A 27,717-nucleotide genomic window follows, 5' to 3' on the forward strand; every position below is an offset into this window, starting at 1 on the left:
TATCAGAGCACCACAGATGGATGTCCAATTTTCAGGATATGGCCCAGAAATAGTCTTGCCAATGTCCTGGGTGTAGGCCCTGAGAGATCCTAGACATCCAAATGCCACTTAATTCATTTACAATGAGAAATTAAACTCTCACATGGATCAGAATTTTCTCGCTTGCCTAATTGGTGCATTTTCTCCTTGAAGTCAAGGCAAAGAGAAGCCATTTCACCATCAGAAGGCACCTTACTAACTTACCATGAGAAATCTCTATCATGGGGACAGAAACTTCAAGGTGTGAATGCTCTCTGCATTTTCTCCCTGCAGACAGCCTACACAGGAAGTCAAATCATAATCTGAATCCTGCTCAGTAGTAAGAATAAAGATAGATAATCAAATATATGAAAGTGGGCTAAAAGACCCTGTGGCACACTGAATAAGGCCCCCAAAGATGCCCACAGAACCTGTGAGTGTTACTTTACATGGCAAAAGGGACTTTCGGGTGAGCATGGTGGCTCATGCCCGTAATCCCAACACTTTGGTCGGCCGAGGTGGGCAGAAATCACCTGAGGTCGGGATCGAGACCAGCCTGGCCAACATGGTGAAACCCCGTCTCTACTAAAAATACAAAACTTAGCCAGGTGTGGCGGCATACTCCTGTAATCCCAGCTACTTGGGAGGCTGAGGCAGGAGAATCGCTTGAACCCAGTAGGCGGAGGCTACAGTGAGCCAAGATCATGCCACCACACTCCAGTCTGGGTGACAGAGCGAGATCCTGCCTCAAAAAAAAAAGAAAGAAAAAAGAAATATGTATGCTAACGGTTAAGACTTTCTTTCCCCTACTCTAAGCTTGGAGAGGTACTGCCAGTTTTGTCTAGGCCAAGCAATCGTTTTTTGACTGATATCTTTAGATATATTAATATATAATTATACTGTTGACATTTTAGCTGGCCTAAGAGTCAGCCTGTCTCCTTCAGGAAATTTAATATTTTTCTGCTCTGATCCTACAGTTTATTCTCAGAGGGCAATCTTATTTCCTCATTCTCAAGTCCTTAGAAGGTACTTCTTCATGATCACCCAAAATGTTAACAAATTATAAGAAGGAAACATCTACGATTGGGTTAAAGCCTGGTGCCAACAGATAAGTTTCACTCTCTTCTATAACCTAAAATTATAGGTAGCCATTCTAATCCTAGAATTGTCTGAAATTTGTCACAAATGGGTCAAACTGTGATCATGTAGACAGTTGACTATAAATTTAATACCATTACTCAAAAGATAACTAAACAATTTGCTTTTGAAATTGTCTCTAAGCCGGGCGCAGTGGCTCGCACCTGTAATTCCAGCACTTTGGGAGGCCAAGGCGGGTGGATCACAAGGTCAGGAGATCGAGACCTTCCTGGCTAACACAGTGAAACCACGTCTCTACTAAAAACACAAAAAATTAGCCAGTGATGGCAGCGTGCGCCTGTAGTCCCAGCTACTCGGGAGGCTGAGGCAGGAGAATGGCATGAACCCGGGAGGCGGAGCTTGCAGTGCGCTGAGATCACACCACTGCACTCCAGCCTGGGTGACAGAGTGAGACTCTGTCTCAAAAAAAAAAAAGAAAAAAGAAAAAGAAAAAGAAATTGTCTCTAGTTAGAGTCAGGGCTGGTCTAAAAAGTAGGAGAAGTGAATACCTATGCTCATGAAATCACAACATGGTAGCAACAGCTGAAATCCCCATTTTGCAGAAAAAGAAGCTGGGGCCTACAGAAGTTAAGTGATTTTGCCCAAGGCTGGGGCTCTTAAATGTCATAGTGTGAGGATTCAAACCTCTTAAACCTCTTAACCAGAGTCTAGGCTTTTTTTTTTTTTTTTTTTTGAGACGTAGTCTCGCAGTGTCGCCTGGGCTGGAGTGCAGTGGCATGATCTCAGCTCACTGCAACCTCCGCCTCCCAGGTTCAAGCGATTCTCCTGCCTCAGCCTCTTGAGTAGCTAGGATTATAGTCGCCCGCCACGACGCCCAGCTAATTTTTTGTATTTTTAGTAGAGACGGGGTTTTACTATGTTGGCCAGGCTGGTCTTGAACGCCTGACCTCGTGATCCACCCGCCTCAGCCTCCCAAAGTGCTGGGATTACAGGCGTGAGCCATTGCTCCCGGATGAGTCTAGTCTTTTAACCATTACTCTGTTGATATGATTTAAGAAATATGGGAAATATCCCTGTTGTAAATATACTGTCATGTGTCACTTAACATTGCGAATATGTTCTGAGAAATGCATTGTTAAGCAATTCATCGTAGTGCAGACATCTTAGACTGCACTTACACAAACCTAGATGGTATAGCCTACTACATATCCAGGTGATAGGGGATAGCCTATCACTCCTAGGTTACAAACCTGTACAGCATGTTACTGTACTGAATACTGTAGGCAACTGTAACACAATGGTAAGTATTCGTGTATCTAGACATACCTAAACACAGAAAAGGTACAATAAAAATACAGTATTATAGTCTTATTTTGGGGGGTGGGGGATGGAGTCTCACTCTGCTGCCCAAGCTGCAGTGCAGTGGCATGATCCCGGCTCACCGCAACCTCCACCTCCTGAGTTCAAGCAATTCTCCCGCCTCAGCCTCCCGAGTAGCTGGGATTACAAGTGCCCACCACCATGCCCGGCTAATTTTTTATTTTTAGTAGAGACAGGGTTTCACCATGTTGGCCAGGCTGGTCTCAAACTCCTGACCTCAAGTGATCCACCCACCTTGGCCTCACAAAGTGCTGGGAGTCTTTTCTTTCATTTTCAGCTTTCTGGCAAAAACCAAAAAGCCTGCTAGAGAAATTCTAAAAGAGCTGTAACACTGCTGTTATAGTCTTATGGAACCACTGTTACATTTGGTCTATCATTGATCAAAATGCCATTATGCGACACATAACTGTATTTCCCAATTATCTTTCAGCATGTCTGAAATATTATGATTCATTTGGTCTTGACAGCATGTATTTCTGGGAAAAGTGAAGCTAATTGTTTTCAGAATCTAGGGAGAAAAAATCATTATGTTCTTTCTTTATTTCTGTTACTAACACCTTACTTCAGACCACCATCATTTCTTACCTGGATTATGGCAACAGCCACCCAGCTGGTCTTCATGCTACCTTGGTTGGCTCCTTACAGTCTGTTCTCCACATTACAGCCAGAATGATCTTCCCAAAATGCAGGTCTGATCATGTCACTCTGCTGCCTGAATGCTTTCAGGGGCTCCTGATTGTCTTCAGCATGGTCTACACCAGTGGTTCTCACACATTAGGCAAAACCTTATGTAACACACAATTTTCATCATTCCCCCACTTTCCTAAAAGGAAATTCATATAGAAATGTGTGGATAGGCCAGGCATTGTGGCTCACACCTGTAATCTTAACTCACTGGGAGGCTGAGACAGGAAGGTCGCTTGAGCCCAGGAGTTCAAGACCAGCCTAGGCAACACAGTGGGACCCTGTCTCTACCAAAAAAAAAAAATATATATATATATATATATCTTTACAAAAATTAGCCAGGCATGGTGGCACACAACTGAGGTCCCAAGTACTCGGGAGGGTGAGGTCAGAAGATCACTCATGCCTGGGAGGTCAAGGCTGCAGTGAGCCTTGGTTAGGCCACTGTGCTCCAGCCTGGGCAACAAAGCAAGACCCTATCGCAAAAAAAAAAAAAAACTGCCCACAGGCACGAGTGAGGGGCCTAACTGTACTCCTACACTCATATCTCTGTGAGCCTGATTAATTTTGCAGACCTCACAAAGCTCAGACTGCTCTGAGCCACTTTTCTTTGTTCACCCTGATTAGTTTGCCTTGGGCTTTAATCCTCATAAACTGCCTAAATACCCAACACTGTACATACAATGGTTTTTCTCAATAGTCTTTGTAGAAGCCACTTTCTCTGCCTGGAGCTCTTTCTTTCCAGCTTTATCTGACTAACTCCTTCTCATTCAGGTCCCTCCTTAGAAGTGCTTTCCTCGGGCAGTATGGCCATTTTCACGATATTGATTCTTCTTATCCATGAGCATGGAATGTTCTTCCATTTGTTTGTGTCCTCTTTTATTTCATTGAACAGTGGTTTGTAGTTCTCCTTGAAGAGGTCCATCGCATCCCTCATAAGTTGGATTCCTAGGTATTTTATTCTCTTTGAAGCAATTGTGAATGGGAGTAATTTATAGATTCAAAGCCATCCCCATCAAGCTACCAATGACTTTCTTCACAGAATTGGAAAAAACTACTGTAAAGTTCATACGGAACCAAAAGAGAGCCTGCATTGCCAAGACAATCCTAAGCCAAAAGAACAAAGCTGGAGGCATCAGGCTACCTGACTTCAAACTATACTACAAGGCTACAGTAATGAAAACAGCATGGCACTGGTACTAAAACAGAGATATAGATCAATGGAACAGAAAAGAGCCCTCAGAAATAATACCACACATCTACAACCATCTGATCTTTGACAAACCTGACAAAAACAAGAAAGGGGGAAAGGATTCCCTATTTAATAAATGGTGCTGGGAAAACTGGCTAGCCATATGTAGAAAGCTGAAATTGGATCCCTTCTTTACACCTTATACAAAAATTAATTCAAGATGGATTAAAGACTTAAATGTTAGACCTAAAACCATAAAAACCCTAGAAGAAAACCTAGGCAATACCATTCAGGATATAGGCATGGGCAAGGACTTCATGTCTAAAACACCAAAAGCAATGGCAACAAAAGCCAAAATTGACAAATGGAATCTAATGAAACTAAAGAGCTTCTGCACAGCAAAAGAAACTACCATCAGAGTGAACAGGCAACCTACAGAATGGGAGAAAATTTTTGCAATCTACCCATCTGACAAAGGGCTAATATCCAGAATCTACAAAGAACTTAAACAAATTTACAAGAAAAAATCAAACAACCCCATCAAAAAGTGGGTGAAGGATATGAAGAGACACTTCTCAAAAGAAGACATTTATGCAGCCAAAAGACACATGAAAAAATGCTCATCATCACTGGCCATCAGAGAAATGCAAATCAAAACCACAATGAGAAACCATCTCACACCAGTTAGAATGGCCATCATTAAAAAGTCAGGAAACAACATATGCTGGAGAGGATGTGAAGGAATAGGAACACTTTTACACTGTTGGTGGGACTGTAAACTAGTTCAACCATTGTGGAAGACAGTGTGGCGATTCCTCAAGGATCTAGAACTAGAAATACCATTTGACCCAACAATCCCATTACTGGGCATATACTTAAAGGATTATAAATCATGCTGCTATAAAGACACATGCACACGTATGTTTATTGTGGCACTATTCACAGTAGCAAAGACTTGGAACCAACCCAAATGTCCATCAATGATAGACTGGATTAAGAAAATGTGGCACAAATGCACCATGGAATACTATGCAGCCATAAAAAGTGATGAGTTCATGTCCTTTTTAGGGACATGGATGAAGCTGGAAACCATCATTCTGAGCAAACTATCACAAGGACAGAAAACCAAACACTGCATGTTCTCACTCAAAGGTGGGAATTGAACAATGAGAACACTTGGACACAGGGTGGGGAACATCACACTCCAGGGCCTGATGTGGGGTGGGGCAAGGGGGGAGGGATAGCATTAGGAGATACACCTAATGTAAATGACGAGTTAATGGGTGCAGCACACCAACATGGCACATGTATACATATGTAACAAACCTGCACGTTGTGCACATGTACCCTAGAACTTAAAGTATAATTAAAAAAAAAAAGTGCTTTCCTCCAACAAGCCTTCCCTGACACCAATGAGACATAATCTGCTGAACTTCCTCTGTTATAGCACATGTCACAGTGTCTGGGCCCCTTACCGCTTTGGCCACCTCCTAGAGGATGAGTTTCTTGAGGGCATAGAGTATGTTGTGGTCACTGTCACACACACAATGATTGGCACAGATCTGACATTCATAATGAAAAGGAAAAGGAAGTTGGAGAGCTTCAGTGACTAATTTGGGTGAACTTGTTTATATTTCTACTGAAGGAAACTTTGGGAAAGGAAAATAATGAGGTTGGGAGTACTAAAGGTCAGTTTTAATTTTTTAGAAACATTATTTTGGAAATGTGTAAAAATGAAAAGAAAAATACACATATTATGAAAGTATTAAAATGGCCTTTCGGCTGGAACCACCATCTTCCAGTAATTCGCCAAAATAATGAACACAAAAGGAAAGAGGAGAGGCACTGGGTAGATATTCTCCAGACCGTTTAGAAAACGTGGAGTTGTTCCTTCGGCCGTGTATATGCAAATCTATGGCAGGACAATTCTCCCTGACAATCGCACAGACAGGGCTGCATGACAGTCACACAGACAGACCTGCATGGCACTCCAGTTAGACAGACAGGTTTCCAAAGCACTGCCTTAACATTGAGCAAATAGTTAAACCTAGGGAAATCAGTACAGTCATACATTCCTTGTACCAGGAGTCAACAAAATCTGAGACGAGTCAAGGTAACAGAGGCAGCTGTTTGAATAGATTCATTGGAGAGTCTAAGGCAGCTCGCCAGGCCAAGCCGTAAAGGAGATAAGATAGAAATAATCAATCCAGTACCACAGTAGACAGGCCTTGAAGGTACTGGGGCCCCCACAGTTTAATCGGACTTAGCAGGCATTTTTTGCCTCCGACCTTCTAATTGAAACAAAATTAGTTACCAATAGACTTAGGCGAATATTAGACTGCTGTTAGGCTCATAATCTCAACCTACATAAGCACGAAGAAAATTTTAATACTTTGAATTGCTCTGGTGGAATTATCTCCGGCCTTCTCCCTGTATCTGGTTACAGCAATAAATTCCCTTCTTTCCTAGTTTGTCTGCTTCTCATTATTGGTGGGCCTTGAGAAAACGCAGCCGGACCCGGCTTGGTTCTGGGAACAAATCAGTAAGAAAGGTGATATTGTAGACATCAAGGGAGTGGGCACGGTTCAAATAGGAATGCCCCCCAAGTGTCACCATGGCTAAACTGGAAGAGTCTATAATGTTCTCCAGCATGCCATTGGCATTGTTGTAAACAAACAAGTTAAGGGCAAGATTCCTGCCAAGAGCATTAATGTGGGTATAAGCACATTAAGCACTCTACAAGCTAAGATAGCTTCCTGAAACGCATGAAGGAAAATGATCAGAAAAAGAAGGAAGCCAAAGAGAAAGGTACCTGGATTCAGCTGAAGCACCAGCCAGCTCCACCCAGAGAAGACACTGTGTGAGAACCAATGGGAAGGAGGCTGAGTTGCTGGAACCACTTCCCTACGAATTCATGCATAATACATATATACACATATATGTGTGTGTGTATATATGTATGTATGTATGTATATATATGACATCTGGACTGTAAAAAAAAAAGTAATAAAATGTAAGAAACCTGGTAAATATGACCTCAGGTAGGTCATCAAGGTAAACATCAACAGTGAGAGGTTATGCTGGTAGTATGTACCCTTGATATGTGTGATGAAAATGGTACTTCACCTCTGTAGTTTTTGTAGGTGTGAAGGGAAAACTTCCTCTTCACCCTCTGAAGGTTCCCTGAAAAATCAACTGACAAAGGGCAGATTTTTTTTCTTTTTCTGAGACAGGATTTCCCTCTGTCATCTAGGCTAGAGTACAGTGGTGTGATCATGGCTTACTGCAGCCTCAGCTTTCCAGGCTGAAGCCATGCTCCTACCTCAGCCTCCTGAGTAGCTGAGACCACAGGCAAGCACCACCATACCTGGCTAATTTTATATATATATATATATATATTTTTTTTTTTTTTTTATAGAGATGAGGTCTCACTATCTTACCCAAAGTGGTCTCAAACTGCTGAGCCCAAGTGACCCTGCAGCCACCAGTTCTCAAAGTGCTGGGATTACAGAAGTAAACCACTGTGCCGAGCAAGATTAATAGGGGAAATGGTGTGCAAATTTATTAACGTGTGCAGGGAAGAACCACAGAGTGTTTCCCAACTATGCAATGAACTACAGATGGTTATATGCCCTTGTTTTTAGGGAAAACGGAGAAGGGGAAGAGTGGATGATTTTAGGAGAGTAGTAAATGATATTTAGGGGAATTCAATGGGACTGAAGAACATACAATGGCCTGGGACGAAGTCTATTGGATCTGCTGATAAAACAATGGTTTGTGACAAAAGTCTGTCCATCCAGGTGTGTTGACAGACTTCAGTCTTTCTTCCTGTGATTTGAGTTCAGTTAATAAAAACTCAGAGAAGGTACTAGAAGTAACTGTTTTCTTCTTTGGTGGGTCTGGACTTTAAGTAGATGAGGGAACTTCAGAGAATATCATCCTGTGTTTACAGAGAGAAAAAAAAGATTGAGAGCCAGGAGGCTGAGGGGAATTGCTGGGAAACTCAGAGAGGCCTTGAGGCTTTTTCTTCAACTCAGCATGTCAGAATGCCATATTTTGGAGTATTGGTTTCTGAGTCCCAACATTCTCCTCCCCTCAACCCATAAACCCAGTCTAATAATAAGAAAAACATTAGACAAATTCCAGTTGAAGAACGTTCTACAAAATATCTGATGAGTAGTCTTCAAAACTATCAAGGTCATTAAAAACAAGAAAAGTCTGAGCAATTGCCATAGCCAAGAGTAGCTGAAAGAAACATAATGACTAAGGCCAGGCACCGTGGCACATGCTTATAATCCCAGCACTTTGGGAGGCCGAGGTAGGCAGATCACCTGAGCTCATGAGTTCGAGACAGCCTGGTCAACATGGTGAAACCCTATCTCTACTAAAAATACAAAAATTAGCCGGGTGTGGTGGCAGGCACCTGTAACCCCAGCTACTTGGGAGGCTGAGGCAGGAGAATCGCTTGAACCTGGGAGGTGGAGGTTGCAGCAGTGAGCCGAGATCGTGCCACTGCACTCCAGCCTGGACAACAGTGTGAGACTCTGTCTCAAAAAAGAAAAGAAAAGAAAAGAAAAGAAAAGAAAAGAAAAGAAAAGAAAAGAAAAGAAAAGAAAAGAAAAGGAAAGAAAAGAAAGAAAGAAAGAAAAAGAAAGAAAGAAAGAAAGAAAAAGAAAGAAAGAAAGAAAGAAAAAGAAAGAAAGAAAGAAAGAAAAAGAAAGAAAGAAAGAAAAAGAAAGAAAGAAAAGAAAGAAACATGATGACTAAATATAATCTGGTATCCTAGATGGGATTCTGAAACAGAAAAAGGACATTAGGTAAAACCTAAAGAAATCTGAATAAAGTATGGACTTTTATTCATAATAAAGTATCAATATTGGTTCATTAATTATAACAAATATACCAAGTTGTAGGGAAGAACAGATTTCCTCACCCATTGCAAGGTTTATAGCTGAGCCCTCTATAACAAAAGACAGATTAACAAGAGAAAAGCATAACAAAATTATTTAGTATAAGTTTTATGTGACATGAGGGCTTTCAGAAATGAGAAGACCCGGAAAAACTGTGTATTTTTATGATAGTCTGAAGTATGATTGGAAGACAAACAGGTATGATGGAATGGTAATAAACTGGGAGGAATCAGGCTCTTTTGTTCAGTTTCTTCTTGGCACCCCTGTTTGATCATTCTTCCCTGGGATATAGGGCAGGACACCTGTTACATGAGAGCCTTCTGGGGGAAAAGGAGGGAAAAGGCCAGAGAGTGACCCTCCAAGTTTTTATGGTCTGCTTCAGGGGAGAAAAGGGGTGAAGGAAATTCTAGTTTTTATAGCTTGCTTTAGGGGAGAAAGGCACAAGAGAAGGTCAAAGAGACCCTCCTGCTTCTGCTGTCTTTTCAGTTTTCAAACTACCCTATTTCAGGACATTATGTTCTGAGCCCCAACAATGCTAATGTTAATAATAGAGGAAACTGGCTGCAGGATATATGTGAACTCACTCTACTATCTTGGCAATTTTTCAGTAAACCTAAAACTGTTGTTGCAGAACGAATAGTGTTTGGTTACATGGATAAGTTCTTTAGTGGTGATTTCTGAGGTTTTGGTGCACCCATCACCCAAGCAGTGTACACTGTAGCCAGTGTGTAGTCTTTTATCCCTCGCTCCCCTCCCACACTTCCCCCCAAGTCCCTAAAGTCCATTGTATCATTCTTATGCCTTTGCATCCTTATAACTTAGCTCCCACTTCTAAGTGAGAACATATGATGTTTGGTTTTCCATTCCTGACCTACTTTATTTAAAATAATGGTCTGCAATTGTATCCAGGTTGCTGCAAATGCCATTATTTCGTTTCCTTTTATGGCTGAGTAGTATTCTATGGCATAGATATATGACTTTTTTTATTCACTCATTGATTGATGGGCATTTGGGCTGGTTCCATATTTTTGCAAATGCGAATTGTGCTGCTATAAACAAGCATGTGCAAGCGTCTTTTTCATATAATGACTTATTTTCCTCTGGGTAGATACCCAGCAATGGGATTGCTGGATCAAATGGTAGATCTAATTTTAGTTCTTTAAGGAATCTCCACACTGTTTTCCATAGTGGTTGTACTAGTTTACATTCCCACCAGCAGTGTAAAAGTGTTCCCTTTTCACCACATCCATGCGAACATCTATTATCTATTATTTTTTTATTTTTAAATTATGGTTATTGTTGCCCGTATCATATTGTGGTTTTGATTTGCATTTCACTAAAAATTAGTGATGTTGAGCATTTTTTCATGTTTGTTGGCCATTTATATATCTTCTTTTGAGAACTGTCTATTCATGTCCTTAGCCCACTTTTTAATGGGATTGTTTGTTTCTTTCTTGCTAATTTGAGTTCCTTGTAGATTCTGGACATTAGTCCTTTGTCAGATGCATAGTTTGCACAGATCTTCTCCCACTCTGTGGATTGTCTGTTTGTTTGTCTGTTTGTTGAGACAGAGTCTCACTCTGCCACCCAGGCTGGAGTGCAGTAGTGCAATCTCAGCTCACTGCAACCTCCACCTCCTGGGTTCAAGTGATTCTCCTGCCTCACCCTCCCAAGTAGCTGGGACTACAGGTGCCTGCCATCATGCCTGGCTAATTTTTGTATTTTTAATGGAGATGGGGTTTCACCATGTTGGCCAGGCTGGTCTCAAATTCCTGACCTCAGGTGATCTGCCTGCCTCAGCATCCCAAAGTCCTGGGATTACAGGCATGAGCCACCATGCCTAGTCAGGGTTGTCTGTTTACTCTGCTGATTATTTCTTTTGCTGTGCAGAAGCTTTTTAGTTTAATTAAGTCCAATTTATTTATCTGTGTTTTTGTTGCATTTGCATTTGGGTTCTTAGTCATGATGTCTTAGACTAAGCCGATGTCTTAAGACTAAGACAATGTCTAGAAGGGTTTTTCTGATGTTATCTTTCAGAATTTTTACAGTTTCAGGCTGTATATTTAAGTCTTTGATCCATCTTGAGTTGATTTTTTTATAAGGTAAGCGATGAGAATCCAGTTTCATTATTCTACATGTAGCTTGCTAATTATTCCAGCACCATTTGTTGAATAGGATGTCCTTTCCCCACTTTATGTTTTTGTTTGCTTTGTTGAAGATCAGTTGGCTCTAAGTATTTGGCTTTCAAGGTTCTCTATTCTGCTCTGCTGGTATAAGTGCCTATTTTTATGCCAATACCATGCTGTTTTGGTGACTATAGCCTTATAGTATAGTTTAAAGTCAGGTACTGTGATGCCTCCAGATGTGTTCTTTTTGCTTAGTCTTGCTTTGGCTATATGGTTTCTTTTTGGTTCCATATGAATTTTAGAATCATTTTTTCTATTTCTGTGAAGAATGACGAGAATGGCATTGAATTTGTAGATTGCTTTTGACAGTATGGTCATTTTCACAATATCAATTCTACCCATCCATGAGTATGGGATGTGTTTCCATTTGTTTATGTCATCGCTGATTTCTTTCAGCAGTGTTTTGTAGTTTTCCTTGTAGAGGTCTTTCATCTCCATGGTTAGGTATATTCCTGTTTTTTTGTTTTATTTTGTTTTGTTTTGCAGCTATTGTAAAACGGGTTGAGTTATTGATTTGATTCTCAGCTTGGTTGCTGTTGCTGTACAGCAGTACTACTGGTTTGTGTACACTGATTTTTGTATTCTGAAGCTTTACTGAGTTCACTTATCAGTTCTAGGGGCTTTTTGGATGAGTCTTTAGAGTTTTCTAGGTATATGATCATATCATCGGGAAACAGCAACAGTTTGATTTCCTCTTTACCAATTGGATGCCCTTGATTTCTTTCTCTTGTATGATTGTGCTGGCTAGGACTTCCGGTGCTATGTTGAATAGAAGTGGTGAAAGAGGGCATCCTTGTTTTGTTCCAGTTTTCAGGGGGAATGCTTTCAACTTTTCCCCACTCAGTATAATGTTGGCTGTGGATTTGTCATATATGGCTTTTATTACCTTAAGGTATGTCCTTTCTATGCCAATTTTGTGAGGGTTTTAATCATAAAGGGATGTTGGATTTTGTCAAATGCTTTTTCTGCATCTATTAAGATGATCACATGGTTTGTGTTTTTAATTCTGTTTATGTGGTGTGCCACATTTATTTATTTGCATATGTTAAATCGTCCCTACATCCCTGGTATGAAACCCACTTGATCATGGTGGATTATCTTTTTTTGTGTGTGTGACAGTGTCTTGATCTGTTGCCCAGGCTGGAGTACGCTGAGATCTCGGCTGAATGTAACCTCTGCCTCTCAGGTTCAAGTGATTCTCCTGCCTCAGCCTCCTGAGTAGGTGGGACTACAGGCACGTGCCACAACACCTGGCTAATTTTTTTTTGTATTTTTAGTGGAGATGGGGTTTTGCCATGTTAGCCAGGACTCCTGACCTCAGGTAATCCACCCACTTTAGCCTCCCAAAGTGCTGGGATTACAGGCATGAGCCACCGCACTCAGCCTGGATTATCTTTTTGATATGCTGTTAGATTCAGTTAGCTAGTATTTTGTTGAGGATTTTTGCATCTATGTTCATCAGGGATATTGGTCTGTATTTTCTTTTTTTGTTATGTCCTTTCCTGGTTTGGGTTTTAGTATGATACTGGCTTCCTAGAATGATTTAGGAAGGATTCTCTCTTTATCTTTTGGAATAGTGTCAACAGAATTGGTACCACTTCTTCTTTGAATGTCTGGTAGAATTCAGCTGTGAATCCATCTGGTCCTGGACATTTTTTTGTTGGCAATTTTTTTATTACCATTTCAATCTCGCTGCTTGTTACTGGTCTGTTCAGAGTTTCTATTTCTTCCTGGTTTAATCTAGCAGGTTTGTATGTTTCCAGGAAAAAAACTTTATTTTTAAAAATTTGGCAAAAATACATACAATACCCAAAAATGGTGTATAAATGCAGTAAGCCCACGAAAGGACAATCAACATCTTTAGTCACAGACAAATACAAATCAAGTCACAATGCAATACTATTAGCAATACACTAAAATGGTTAAAATGTAAAAGACTGGAAAACTCAAGGGTTCATGTGGATATAAAGCACCTGAAATTCTCAAACACTGACTACAGGAAAACAAAATGATACAGTTGCTCTAAAAATCAGGTTGGCTGTCATCCCAGATACTCAGGAGGCTGAGGCAAAAGGACTACTTGAGCCTAGGAGTTTGAGACCAGGCTAGACAACAGAGGGAGACCCCTCTCTTAAAAAAAATTAGTGTGACATTTCTTATAAAGTTAAACACATACTTTCCATAAGAGCTAGCAATTCCACTTCTGGGTAATTACTCGAATCTCTGAATAGACCAATAACAGGTTCTGAAATTGTGGCAATAATCAATAGCTTACCAACCAAAAAGAGTCCAGGACCTGATGGATTCACAGCCGAATTCTACCAGAGGTACAAGGAGGAACTGGTACCATTCTTTCTGAAACTATTCCAATCGATAGAAAAAGAGGGAATCCTCCCTAACTCATTTTATGAAGCCAGCATCGTCCTGATACCAAAGCCTGGCAGAGACATAACCGAAAAAGAGAATTTCAGACCAATATCCTTGATGAACACTGATGCAAAAATCCTCAATAAAATACTGGCAAACTGAATCCAGCAGCACATCAACAAGCTTATCCACCATAATCAAGTGGGCTTCATCCCTGGGATGCAAGGCTGGTTCAACATATGCAAATCAATAAATGTAATCCAGCACATAAACAGAACCAAAGACAAAAACCACATGATTATCTCAATAGATGCAGAAAAGGCCTTTGACAAAATTCAACAACCCTTCATGCTAAAAACTCTCAATAAATTAGGTATTGATGGGACGTATCTCAAAATAATAAGAGCTATCTACGACAAACCCACAGCCAATATCATACTGAATGGGCAAAAACTGGAAGCATTCCCTCTGAAAACTGGCACAAGACAGGGATGCCCTCTCTCACCATTCCTATTCAACATAGTGCTGGAAGTTCTGGCCAGAGCAATCAGGCAGGAGAAGGAAATAAAGGGTATTCAATTAGGAAAAGAGGAAGTCAAATTGTCCCTGTTTACAGATGACATGATTGTATATCTAGAAAACCCCATCGTCTCAGCCCAAAATCTCCTTAAGCTGATTAGCAACTTCAGCAAAGTCTCAGGATACAAAATCAATGTACAAAAATCACAAGCATTCTTGTACACCAATAACAGACAAACAGAGAGCCAAATCATGAGTGAACTCCCATTCACAATTGCTACAAAGAGAATAAAATACCTAGGAATCCAACTTACAAGGGATGTGAAGGACCTCTTCAAGGAGAACTACAAACCACTGCTCAATGAAATAAAAGAGGATACAAACAAATGGAAGAACATTCCATGCTCATGGGTTGGAAGAATCAATATCGTGAAAATGGCCATACTGCCCAAGGTAATTTATAGATTCAATGCCATCCCCATCAAGCTACCAATGACTTTCTTCACAGAATTGGAAAAAACTACTTTCAAGTTCATATGGAACCAAAAAAGAGCCCACATCGCCAAGTCAATCCTAAGCCAAAAGAACAAAGCTGGAGGCATCACGCTACCTGACTTTAAACTATACTACAAGGCTACAGTAACCAAAACAGCATGGTACTGGTACCACAACAGAGACATAGATCAATGGAACAGAACAGAGCCCTCAGAAATGATGCCGCATATCTACAACTATCTGATCTTTGACAAACCTGACAAAAACAAGCAATGGGGAAAGGATTCCCTATTCAATAAATGGTGCTGGGAAAACTGGCTAGCCATATGTAGAAAGCTGCAACTGGATCCCTTCCTTACACCTTATACAAAAATTAATTCAAGATGGATTAAAGACTTAAATGTTAGACCTAAAACCATTAAAACCCTACAAGAAAACCTAGGCAATACCATTCAGGACATAGGCGTGGGCAAGGACTTCATGTCTAAAACACCAAAAGCAATGGCAACAAAAGCCAAAATTGACAAATGGAGTCTCATTAAACTAAAGAGCTTCTGCACAGCAAAAGAAACTACCATCAGAGTGAACAGGCAACCTACAGAATGGGAGAAAATTTTTGCAACCTACTCATCTGACAAAGGGCTAATATCCAGAATCTACAATGAACTCAAACACATTTACAAGAAAAAAACAAACAACCCCATCAAAAAGTGGGTAAAGGACATGAACAGACACTTCTCAAAAGAAGACATTTATGCAGCCAAAAAACACATGAAGAAATGCTCATCATCACTGGCCATCAGAGAAATGCAAATCAAAACCACAGTGAGATACCATCTCACACCAGTTAGAATGGCCATCATTAAAAAGTCAGGAAACAACAGGTGCTGGAGAGGATGTGGAGAAATAGGAACACTTTTACACTGTTGGTGGGACTGTAAACGAGTTCAACCATTGTGGAAGTCAGTGTGGCGATTCCTCAGGGATCTAGAACTAGAAATACCATTTGACCCAGCCATCCCATTACTGGGTATATACCCAAAGGACTATAAATCATGCTGCTATAAAGATACATGCACACGTATGTTTATTGCGGCACTCTTCACAATAGCAAAGAGTTGGAACCAACCCAAATGTCCAACAACGATAGACTGGATTAAGAAAATGTGGCACATATACACCATGGAATACTATGCAGCCATAAAAAATGATGAGTTCATGTCCTTTGTAGGGACATGGAAGAAACTGGAAAACATCATTCTCAGTAAACTATTGCAAGGACAAAAAACCAAACACTGCATGTTCTCACTCATAGGTGGGAATTGAACAAAGAGAACTCATGGACACAGGAAGGGGAACATCACACTCCGGGGACTGTTGTGGGGTTGGGGGACGGGGGAGGGACAGCATTAGGAGATATACCTAATGCTAAATGATGAGTTAATGGGTGCAGGAAATCAACATGGCACATGGATACATATGTAACAAACCTGCACATTGTGCACATGTACCCTAAAACCTAAAGTATAATAAAAAATAAAAAATAAAAGAATAATAAAATATATGGTCACAACCCACACACACATAAAAATGTAAAATGAAATGATCAACAACAAAAAAGCATAATCACCTGGAAATTAACAACAATTCTTAGAAAGGTTATGAGGCTATGCATGCTGGGTACAGGAAAGAAAAAACATTTTTTCTTCTACCCTTTTTGATCAGGCTGGGTCTCAAACACAAAAGACACATTACCAAGGGAAAAGAATACAAATTTATTTAATGTGAGTTTTATATGATATGGGAGCCTTAATAAGGAAAACCAGAGCTGAAGAAACAGTTAAACCTGTGTGTTTTAACACTAGGTTTGATGAAGATTGGAAAGTCGTGAAAAATATGATAGGACAAAAGGGGTATGAGCTAAGGAAAATAAACTGGGGAAACAGCAAGGCCTGTCCATTCGGATTCCTCTTGGGGAACGTCTCTCCATCTTCAGAGACAAGCAGAATGGAGAGGGCACCTCTTGCCTGAGAGTCCTACGACCTGCTTCAGTGATTGGTCAGAGAGTCCTTTCTGCATCTACCACTTCTCAAATTCCTTCAGCTTAAATTTTAAATATGGGCCTGGCACAGTGGCTCACGCCAGGGTAATCCCAATACTTTGGGAGGCTGAGGTGGGAGGGTTGCTTGAGCTCAGAAGTTCAAGACCACCCTGTGCAACATAGGGAGACCCCACATCTACTTAAAAAAAAAAATTAGCCAAGCATGGTGGCACCTGCCTATACTCCCAACTACTCAGAAGGCTGAGGCAGGAGGACCACTTGAGCCCAGAAGTTCAAGGCTGCAGTGAGCTCTTATCATGCCACTGTACTCTAGCATGGGTGACAGAGTGAGACCCTGTCTCAAAACAAAACAAAACAAAATAAAAGCCCAAAATATTAAATACGACAAGTCACCATATTTTGGGGTAATGAATCCTGAACCCTGTCAGGGGTAAGATATCATGATACTTACAGCTTTTCAAATAATTTAACAAAAGAAAAAAGGAAGGAGGGAAGGAAGGAAAGAAGGGAGGGAGGGAAGGAGGGAGGGAAAAAAGTAAATGTGGCAAGACATTCAAAAATGGTGAATCAAGATGACAAATATATGAGTTGTATTCTTGCAACTTTTCTATAGATTTGAAAATTTTCAGAATAGGAAGTTGTGGGGGAAAGCAAGCTCAGTAATAGCACTGGTAAGATGACAGGGATTTCTTTAGGGGTCATTTTTTTATTTTTTACTTGGCTCACTGGCTCAAGGCTGGCCAAAGTATTTATGTTGCCCGAGCACTTAAAATGTGCCTGTCTTCACAGAACAGTCTGTTCTCACTGTTTATTAAGAGTTGCCCAGATGGTTCAACTAAATTTAGGATTATGTGTTTCACACCAGTACAACCCAGTTGTAAAATAAAAAGCTCCCTCATATAACTTCTTTTGTACTCCACGACTCCAAAAAATGCTCAATTTATTTGTCCCATTGTTTTGGATTATGCACACATTTGTATTCAGGATAAATTTTAAAAGAAAGCAGAGGAGGCAATAAATATGTTTATGTCAACAATGCTACTGTTGCTTGGACATTTCTGGGAACCCCACTTTTGTGCTTCAGAGCCTTTTAAGAACCTCATAATAAAATTGGTGTAGTTATTTTAAAAACATGCACATTTTATTTTGGATGAAACAGGATCAGAACAAGTGATCACCCAACTTATTTACTGTAGGATATAATAAATTCCTCTTCAAAGATTTTAGACTGTAAATTGTTAAGTACAATGAGTTCTGAGATCCTCTCCAAAGAACCAATGTATCAATATGTTCAGCTCCCCTGTTCTTCATTCTCCATTTTAAAGTTTAACTTCCTCGTTCTCCTTGCCCCTAGTTTCAGTAAACAATCTTTTCCACCAGTTCTAATTAGTAGTTCACATCTATTCCCCTGGTCACCTGCTCTGTCCTGAGTCACCAGTGGTCAGCTGCTCTGACCTGAATCATCCCGAGTCACCTGTTCTGTAACCACCCTTTGTGCCAAACTACTCACCCTACCACTCCGGCTCATACCCGTGTTCTTTAAAACAGCCAATCAGAATTAGCTTAGACTGTGCGGTTCAACCCTAGCCAATAGGGGAACAACACAGCAGTAGGGGCTACCTGCATCAGGAATAAAACCCCTTCCCCTCCCTTGTTCAAGTGTGCTCTCACCATTGCTCCATCTGCGAGTTGCACCCTTCTATAGAAGTAAAAATTGCCTTGCTGAGAAAATTAAATTTATGTTCAAGGGCTATTTCCTTGCGGCACCGAAAATTTATTTTAACATTTACCATTCTTTAACACAAATGACCTTTGGTATTTCTGAAAAATCAAGTCTATCTTAACAAATTAAAATTTGCAACATAGATGCTATTCAAAAAACTTCCCATGTTTCTAAAATTAAACAAGATACAAAATAAGAGCTCCAAAACTATTTTAGACCAGGGATTGGTAAACTTTTTCTGTATATATTCAGATGATAAATAATTTAGGCTTTGTGGGTCATATGGATTCTCTCACAACTAATCAACACTGCTGTCGCAAGAAAGCAGCTGTAGACAATACTTAAATGACTGAGTTTAGATGTGTTCCAATAATTTTATTTACAGGAGCAATTTGTAGGTATTTGGCCCACAGTCTGTAGTTTGCCCACCCTTTTTTTAGGTAATGACAGGATAATTGCACTAACTTTATAGCCTTCCAATGTGACAGCAATTACTGAGTTATGTAATTTTTGGCTCTTTTTTTTTTAAGCAAACACTTGACCCACTGTTTTATAGTCTCTGGTAGGGCATTTTAAAATCTTGTTTGGGAGCATTATTTTTTAATAGCATTTAAAGAAAGTATTGTACTGACGCTTCCTCTCCCAGAGGGAAAACAATTACAACACCATTACAGTTTTATCAATTCAATCAGCAGGAGCTGTATTCTGATTAAGAAGCATCACTAAGACCAGGCACAGTGGCTCACACCTGTAATCGCAGCACTTTGGGAGGCTGAGGCTGGTGAATCACCTGAGGTCAGGAGTTTGAGACCAGCCTGACCAACATGGCTAAACCCCATCTCTACTAAAAATACAAAAATTAGCCAGGCATGGTGGTGGGCACCTGTAATCCCAGCTACTCAGGAGGCTGAGGCAGGAGAATCCCTTGAACCCAGGAGGTTGCAGTGAGCCGAGATTGCACCATTGTACTCCAGCCTCGGCAAAAGAGTGAGACTCCGCCTCAAAAACAAAAACAAAAAAGAAGCATCATTAAAAAGAAAAGTCCAGGTGCATTGGCTCATGCCTGTAATCCCAGCACTTTGGAAGGCTGAGGCAGGTGGATCACCTGAGGTCAATAGTTCGAGACCAACCTGATCAACATGGCAAGACCCCATCTCTACCACAAATACAAAAATTAGCTGGGAAGCAATGTATCAATGGTGGCTCATGCTTGTAATCCCAGGTACTCGGGAGGCTGAGGCAGGAGAATCACTTGAACCCGGGAGGCGGAGGCTGCAGTGAGCTGAGATCACACCACTGCACTCTAGCCTGGGTGACTGAGTGAGACTCTATCTCAAAATAATAATAATAATAATAAAAGCACAGGGGCCAGGAATGGTGGCTCATGCCTGTAATCTCAGCACTTGGGGAGGCTGAGGTAGGGGAATTGCTTGAGCCTAGGAGTTTGAGATTAGCCTGGGCGGTATGCAAAACAAGGCCGGAGGATTGCTTGAGCCCAGGAGGTCGAGGTTGCAGTGAACCATGATTGCACCACTGCATTCCAGCCTGGGTGACAGAGTGAGACTGTGTGTCAAAAAAATAAAGGCCAAGCTCGATGGCTCATCCCTGTAATCCTAGCACTTTAGGAAGCTGAGGCAGGAGGATAACTTGAAGATAGCAACTCAAGACCAGCCTGGGTGACATAGGGAGACCCGCATCTCCACAAAAAATATTTTTAAAAATTAGCCAAGTGTGGTGGCATGCACCTACAGGCCCAGCTACAAGGAGGCTGAGGTGGAAGGATTGCTTGAGCCCGGGAGGTCGAAGCTGCAGTGAGCCATGATTGTGCCACCGCACTCCAACCTGGGTGACAGAGCAAGGCCTTGTTGCCAAAATAATAATAATAATAATAATAATAATAATAAAATAGGCCAGGCGTGGTGGTGCATGCCTGTAATCTCAGCACTTTGGGAGGCCAAGGCGGGTGGATCACCTGAGGTCAGGAGTTTGAGACTAGCTTGGCCTTAGTGAAACTCCATCTCTTCAAAAAAATACAAAAATTAGCCAGGCATGGTGGTGCACACCTGTAATCCCAGCTACTCAGGAGGCTGAGGCAGGAGAATTGCTTGAACCTGGGAGGTGGACATTACAGTGAACCAAGATGGAGCCATCGCACTCCAGCCTGGGTGACAGAGTGAGACTCTGTCTCAAAAAGGAAATAAATTAAAAGTATTTACCCAGATAGCCATTGATTTTGCAAATGCTTAATATAAAGCGCAAAAGCCATAAGCAGTTCTATTTTGTATTTTATTTCTACTTATTTATTTATTTTTGTAGAGAAGGGGTCCCGCTATGTTGCCCAGGTTGTTCTCAAACTCTTAACCTCAAGTGATTCTCCCACCTCAGCCTCCCAAAGTGCTGGGATTACAAGCATGAGCCATCACATCTCGCTCCCCACTCCCCTTTTATTTAACCTGTGCCTTTTATTCTGTTCATCTGGCAACAATTAATTGAATTAATTATTACAATGTTCACACTGTCAAAAGAAAAAAGACATCGGAAAGAGCCTGATGTAAAGTTTTGTGTTCATTGGGTTCTTTTTTTCCCCTTTGATGTTTTCTTTCCCACTATACCAGCGGCTGTCAAGTATGGTCGTTGAATCAGCGACATCAGCGTGACATGGGAACCTAATGGAAATACAAATTCTTGGGCCTCACCCACTTCAGACCTCCTGAATCAGAAACTCTGGGAATGGGGCTCAGTGAAACCCTCTAGGTGATACTGATGCTTACATAGGTTTGAGAACTACTGGTCTGCATCTAGGCAGATGGCTACCTAGTTATTGCAATACAGAAGAAAACGTGCTCTGGGTTGCCAGGTTACAGCACAGGTCCATCATCTCCCCACGTTCAGTAGATCTAAAGGAGGGGAGCTCAGATCTAACGGAGGGGACTGTGAAGATGTGCTTTCAAATAGAAGCACTGGCCAGGTGCAGTGGCTCACACCTGTAATCCCAGTATTTTGGGAGGCCAAGGAGGGAGGATCACATGAGGCCAGGAGTTCAAGACCATTCAAGACAACAAAGGGAGAGCCTGTTTTGAAAAAAAAAAAAAATTAAATACAACAAATAGAAACACACACTCACTCATAACTGCCACTCCTTCCACTCACCCCTGACTACCAAACCCCCACACACGTAATACAGTAGCATGTGAGATGCCTATACTTACTCACTCAGCAAAAGATCAAGGACCAGTAATACAAGATGGGGATAAAGGAATACTATTTTTCATAAGAATTACAGATACACTGACTCCTGAACTATGTCTATCTATAACACTGAATGCAATAGTATCAGAAATATATTTTAAAGAAATTTCTATGGGCTGAATGTGTTTTCCAAAATTCATATGTTGAAACTTAATGACTTGGCCAGGCGCAGTGGCTCATGCCTGTAATCTCAGCACTTTGTGAGGCTGAGGTGGGCAGCTCACTTGAGGTCAGTAGTTCGAGATCAGCCTGGCCGACATGGTGAAACCCCGTCTCTACTAAAAATACAAAAATTAGCCAGGCGTGGTGGTGCACACCTATAATCCCACCTACTCAGGAGGCTGAGGCAGGAGAATCACTGAACCTAGGTGGCAGAGGCTGCAGTAAACTGAGATGGTGCCACTGCACAGACTGAGACTCTGTCTCCAAAAAAAAAAAGAAAAGAAAAGAAAAGAAACTTAACGGCCACTATAATAGTATAAAGAGAGGGGGCCTTGAGGAGGTAATTAAGACATGAGAGCTGATCCCTCACGGATGTGATAAGGGCCCTTACAGAAGGGCTTGAGGGAGTGGGTCCATTTGCTTCTGCTCCTCTGCCACGTGAGGACAGTGCTTGTTCCCTTTTGCCCTTTTCGACCCTTTGCCATGTGAGAATCAGCAAGAAGGTCTTCAAAAGACACTGAAGGGCCGGGCGCAGTGGCTCACACCTGTAATCCCAGCACTTTGGGAGGCCGAGACGGGTGGATCATGAGGTCAGGAGATCAAGACCAACCTGGCTAACATGGTGAAACCCCATCTCTACTAAAAATACAAAAAATTAGCCAGGCGTGGTGGCAGGTGCCTGTAATCCCAGCTACTCAGGAGGCTGAGGCAGGAGAATGGCGCGAACCCAGGAGTTGGAGCTTGCAGTGATCTGAGATCGCGCCACTGCACTCCAGCCTGAGCGACAGAGCAAGAGTCCATCTCAAAAAAAAAAAAAAAAAAAAGAAGACACTGAAGGCAGGTGCCTTGACCTTGGACGTCTCAGCCTTCAGGACTGTGAGACATAAATTTCTATTGTTTATAAATGACCCAGTCTGTGGTGTTTTTAAATAGCAGCACAAACAGACTAAGACAGAGATCTATTAGAACCTTCATTTCTAGAACACTCATTTATATAAAACTCTTCTTTGGGTAATGATGCATAGTCAAATGTCACTGAAATAACTGCATGCTCATTAGGGTGTAATGAAAATCCAAACAAAGACACGTGAGCACATTGCTTCCAGTTTCTCCCTGTTTGGCTTTAACTCCTGCTTGGTCAGAGAAATTAGAGCCTTATAAATTGGCAAGCCTCTTCTGAATTAAAAAAAAATTAATACGAATGTAACTAATGAATCGAAAAACTAATATATGTATTGTATTGTGTTAGGCATTCATGAGTGGGCAAGGATACATATTTTTTTTTATGGCACTGGGACAGCTACAGATGTTTAGAGAATGAGACAGCACTGTGAGCTAAGCCAGGCAGCAGTGGCCTCCAAACAGATGTGGAAACTGAGCAGACAGACAAAGCAAAGACCATGAGCTTCGATCCCGAATATGCTTAGCATATTTGGAGAATAATTAAGTCAAGCAATTTAGGTGGAACAGGATATTAATATAGGAAAGACTGGAGAAATAGTTAAGGTCCATCTCACTGTGGCCATAAATGTCAGGCTGGGGCTTATGGCTTTTTCTGAGAGCAATGAGAAACATTTAAAATTCTAGTTAGCTGGGTGTGGTATCTCCAACCCGTAATCCCAGCACTTTGGGAGGCTGAAGTGGGAAAATCACTTGAGGCCAGGAGTTTGGAGATCAGCCTGGTCAACATAACAAAGCCCCATCTCTCCAAAAATATAATAACTCAGTGTAATCTACTCTAGATTACAGAGTGGATTACAGCTGGGCCTCTCAAACTGTCATATGCATCTGAAATCACCTGGGATCTCGTTAAAATGCAGATTCTAATTCAGCAGGTCTGGGGCGCAGGCTGAGATTCTGCCGTGTGTGTGTGTGTGTGTGTGCGCGTGTGTGTGTCTGTGTGTGTGTGTGTGTGTGAGAGAGACGGGATCTCACTCTTTTGCCCAGGCTGGAGTGCAGTGGCACAATCATGGCTCGCTGAATCCTCCACCTCCCCACGCTCAGGTGATCCTTACCTCAGCCTCAGGAGTAGCTAGGACTACAGGAACAGACCACCATACCTGGCTGACTTTTTGTATTTTTTTTTTTTTCCCAAGACGGAGTTTCACTCTTGTTGCCCAGGCTGGAGAACAATGGCACAATCTCGGCTCACCGCAACCTCTGTCTCCCAGGTTCAAGCGATTCCCCTGCCTCAGCCTCCCAAGTAGCTGGGATTACAGGCATGCACCACCACACCTGGCTAATTTTGTATTTTTAGTAGAGACAGGGTTTCTCCATGTTGATCAGTCTGGTCTTGAACTCCCATCCTCAGGTGATCCGCTCACCTCAGCCTCTCAGAGTGCTTGGGATTACAGGCGTGAGCCACCGCACCCGGCCTGTAATTTATTTATTTATTACCAGAGACAAAGTTTTGCCATGTTGCCCAGGCTGATCTCAAATGCCTGACCTCAAATGATCTGCCCTCAGCCTCCCAAAGTGCTGGGATTACAGGCGTGAGCTACCACACCCAGCAAGACTCTGACTTTCTAACTCACTCTCAGTGATAGCTAGTATACTGCTGCTCCCCAGACCCCACTTTGAGTAGCCAAAGATTAGGGTATTGTCCCAAATTCAAGGCATCTACTACAATATAATATTGAAGTAGAAAGAGAAAATACACCAAAAACATGCCAAAAACATGGGGGGCCAGATACAGCGGCTCACACCAGTAATCTCAGCATTTTGAGAGGCTGAGGTGGGAGGACTGCTTGAGGCCAAGAGCCCAAGATTGCTGTAAGCCATGATCGCACCATGGTACTCCAGCCCAGGGGACACAGACTCTGTCTCGAAAGATAAATAAATAAATAAAAAGAAACAAAAAAGAAAAAAAATATTTTTTTACAAATTTATTATTCTAGTTTGCTCATTTATTTGCAAGGAACAAGGATTTCTCACTCAACCAGCTGAAATAAAAAGAGCTTATTTAAAAAAGGCATAGGGGACGGCTGGGAATGGTGGCTCACCCCTGTAATCCCAGCACTTTGGGAGGCCAAGGTGGGTAGATCACTTGAGGTCAGGAGTTTGAGACCAGCCTGGCCAACATGGTGAAACCCCGTCTATAATAAAAATACAAAAAATTAGCCAGGCCTGGTGGTGGGTGCCTGTAATCTCAGCTACTCGGGAGGCTGAGGCAGGAGAATTGCCCGAACCCGGAGAGGTAGAGGTTGCAGTGAGCCAAGTTCGTGCCACTGCAGACTGGGTGACAAAGTGAGACTTCATAAGAAAGAAAGAAAGAAAGAGAGAGAGAGAGAGAGAGAAAGAAAGAAAGAAAGAAAGAAAGAAAGAAAGAGAGAGAAAGGGAGGAAAGAAGGAAGGAAGGAAGGAAGGAAGGAAGGAAGGAAGGAAGGAAGGAAGGAAGGAAAAGAAAGAGAGAGAGAAGAGAGAGACAGAGAGAGAAAGAAGGAAAGAAGGAAAGAAAGGAAAGAAAGAAAGAAAGAAAAAGAAAGAAAGAAAGGGAAGAAAAAGAAATAAAGTGAAGATAATCCTGACGCTAGCCCCACCCTCATCTTCACTGCAGGAGATGAAGAGGAAGGAAAACCACAGAAACTGAAAGGTTTGCATTCCCCAGCCTGCCCTGCCTGCCTTAATTCTACTGAGTTTCTTTCTTTGGTTTTTCAGACGGAGTTTTTTTGCTCTTGTCCGCCAGGCTGGAGTGCAACAGTGCAATCTCAGCTCAATGCAATTTCCACCTCCCAGGTTCAAGCGATTCCCCTGCCTCAACCTCCTGGGTATCTGGGATTACAAGTGCCCACCACCACGCCCGGCTACTGTTTGTATTTTTAGTGGAGAAGGGGCTTCACCATGTTGGCCAGGCTGGCCTCGAACTCCTGACCTCAAGTGATCTGCCCACCTCGGCCTCCCAAAGTGCTGGAATTACAGGTGTGAGCCACCACACCCAGCCTCCACTGAGTTTCTTAAGCCTTCCACTGTAACCACAAATTGTTATTCAGTGTTCCCAGTGTGTCACTTCATTTAGTACAATTTCTCATTTCTCAAGCTAACTACTAACTGAATTCACTCACTTCTTTTTTTTTTTTCTTTTTTCTCTCTTGTAGCGCTTCTCTGTGTCTGGAACTGTTAAATAAACTCTTCATAGAACTTACAGTCAAGGATATGTATAGAAGTGCAGGCAATAAATAATACATCGGTTAAAGTATATTAGATGGTGGCCGTGCAGGGTGGCTCACGCTTGTAATCCCAGCACTTTGGAAGGATGAGGCGGGTGGATCACCTGAGGTCAGGAGTTCAACACCAGCCTGGCCAACATGATGAAACCCCGTCTCTACTAAAAATACAAAATTAGCTGGGCATGGTGTTGCATGCCTGTAATCCCAGCTACTTGGGAGGCTGAGGCAGGAGAATAGGTTGGACCTGGCAGGCAGAGGTTGCAGTGAGCCGAGATTGTGCCACTGCTCCCCAGCCTGGGCAACAGAGCAAGACTCTGTCCCCCCAAAAAAAATACACACACACACACACACACACACACACATATATTAGATGGTGGTAAATGTTATATTGACCAAAACATGGCAGGGGAAGGGAACAGAAATTGCTAAGGATGTGGAAGCTCGGGGGGCAGGGGCAGGTGGGGAGAGCTGAATTTAAAAGGGGCTCAAAGAAAGCCTCCCAAAGAAAGTGACATTTTGAGCAAAACCTTGAAGGGCTGAGAGACCGTGTCATGCATGCAGATAGATATATCTGAGGAATGTGTTTCCTGCAACGACAGTGCACATCTTGAGGTAAGAGCATCTTGGCATATTCAAGGAACAGCTAGGAGCTGGCGTAACTAGAGCAGAGGGAGCGGGAGAGGGAGAGTGGGAGGTGAGATCAGAGAGGAAGACAGGCCAGAGCACTCAGGGCCTTGTAGGCTACCGTGAACACCAGCTTTCACTCTGAACCAGATGGGAAGCCACTCCAGCGCCAAGGGTGACTTGACCTGGCTTAGCTTTTAATAGGAAAACCCTGGCTGCTAGTTGAGAAAGAGGATAGGGGTAGGAGTGTCAAAGCTGGCCAAGCAACTGGGAGGCTTGGGAAACAACCGGCACCAGACAGAGATGATGGATTAAAGGACTGCAGATCAGACGACTAACAGAGGAGCTGAGGATAGAGGAATCACCAGATTCTGGTGACTGACGGCCTCAGTGCTGTACCAAGAGGGACAGTGTCATGTTTCTAGTCAGCATAGGGAGAGCAGAAAGACAAATACAAAATGCTTTATTGATTGATTGATTGATTGAGACAGGCTCTTGCTCATGCCTAGGCTAGAGTGCAGTGGCACAGTCATGGCTCACTGCAGCCTCAACCTCCTGGGCTCAAGTGATCCTATTTCAGCCTCCTGAGCAGCTGAACTACAAGCATGTGCCACCATGCCTGGCTAACATTTATTATTTATTTATTTAGTAGATAGGAACGAGGTCTTGCTATGTTGCTCAGACTGGTCTTGAACTCCTAAACTCAAGTGATCCCCCACCCCTCAACCTCCCAAAGTACAGGTGTGAGCCACCATGTCCAGCCCGGGAGTAATTTTTTTTTTTTTTGAGACGGAGTCTCGCTCTATTGCCCAGGTTGGAATGCAGTGGCACAGTCTCAGCTCACTGCAACCTCAACTTCCCAGGTTCAAGTGTTTCTCCCTC

The 27,717-nt window shown here is 42.2% G+C and overlaps 1 protein-coding gene, 1 non-coding gene and 1 pseudogene across 2 annotated transcripts in view; 1 reads left to right on the top strand and 2 right to left on the bottom strand.

The window, feature by feature from the left end:
* The window catches only part of ACYP2 (acylphosphatase 2), a 330,224-nt gene that overhangs the window by 266,818 nt on the left and 35,689 nt on the right, over nucleotides 1–27,717 (bottom strand). The gene's annotated exons all lie outside the window — the stretch shown is intronic.
* LOC129463301 (U7 small nuclear RNA) lies at nucleotides 2,769–2,830 on the bottom strand. The gene has a single exon (XR_008651097.1). It is a non-coding gene; the product is annotated as a U7 small nuclear RNA (small nuclear RNA).
* Nucleotides 6,190–21,304, top strand: LOC134732342 (large ribosomal subunit protein eL21-like; annotated as a pseudogene).

The sequence above is a fragment of the Symphalangus syndactylus genome, chromosome 14, assembly GCF_028878055.3.
Source record: "Symphalangus syndactylus isolate Jambi chromosome 14, NHGRI_mSymSyn1-v2.1_pri, whole genome shotgun sequence".
NCBI lineage: Eukaryota > Metazoa > Chordata > Mammalia > Primates > Hylobatidae > Symphalangus > Symphalangus syndactylus.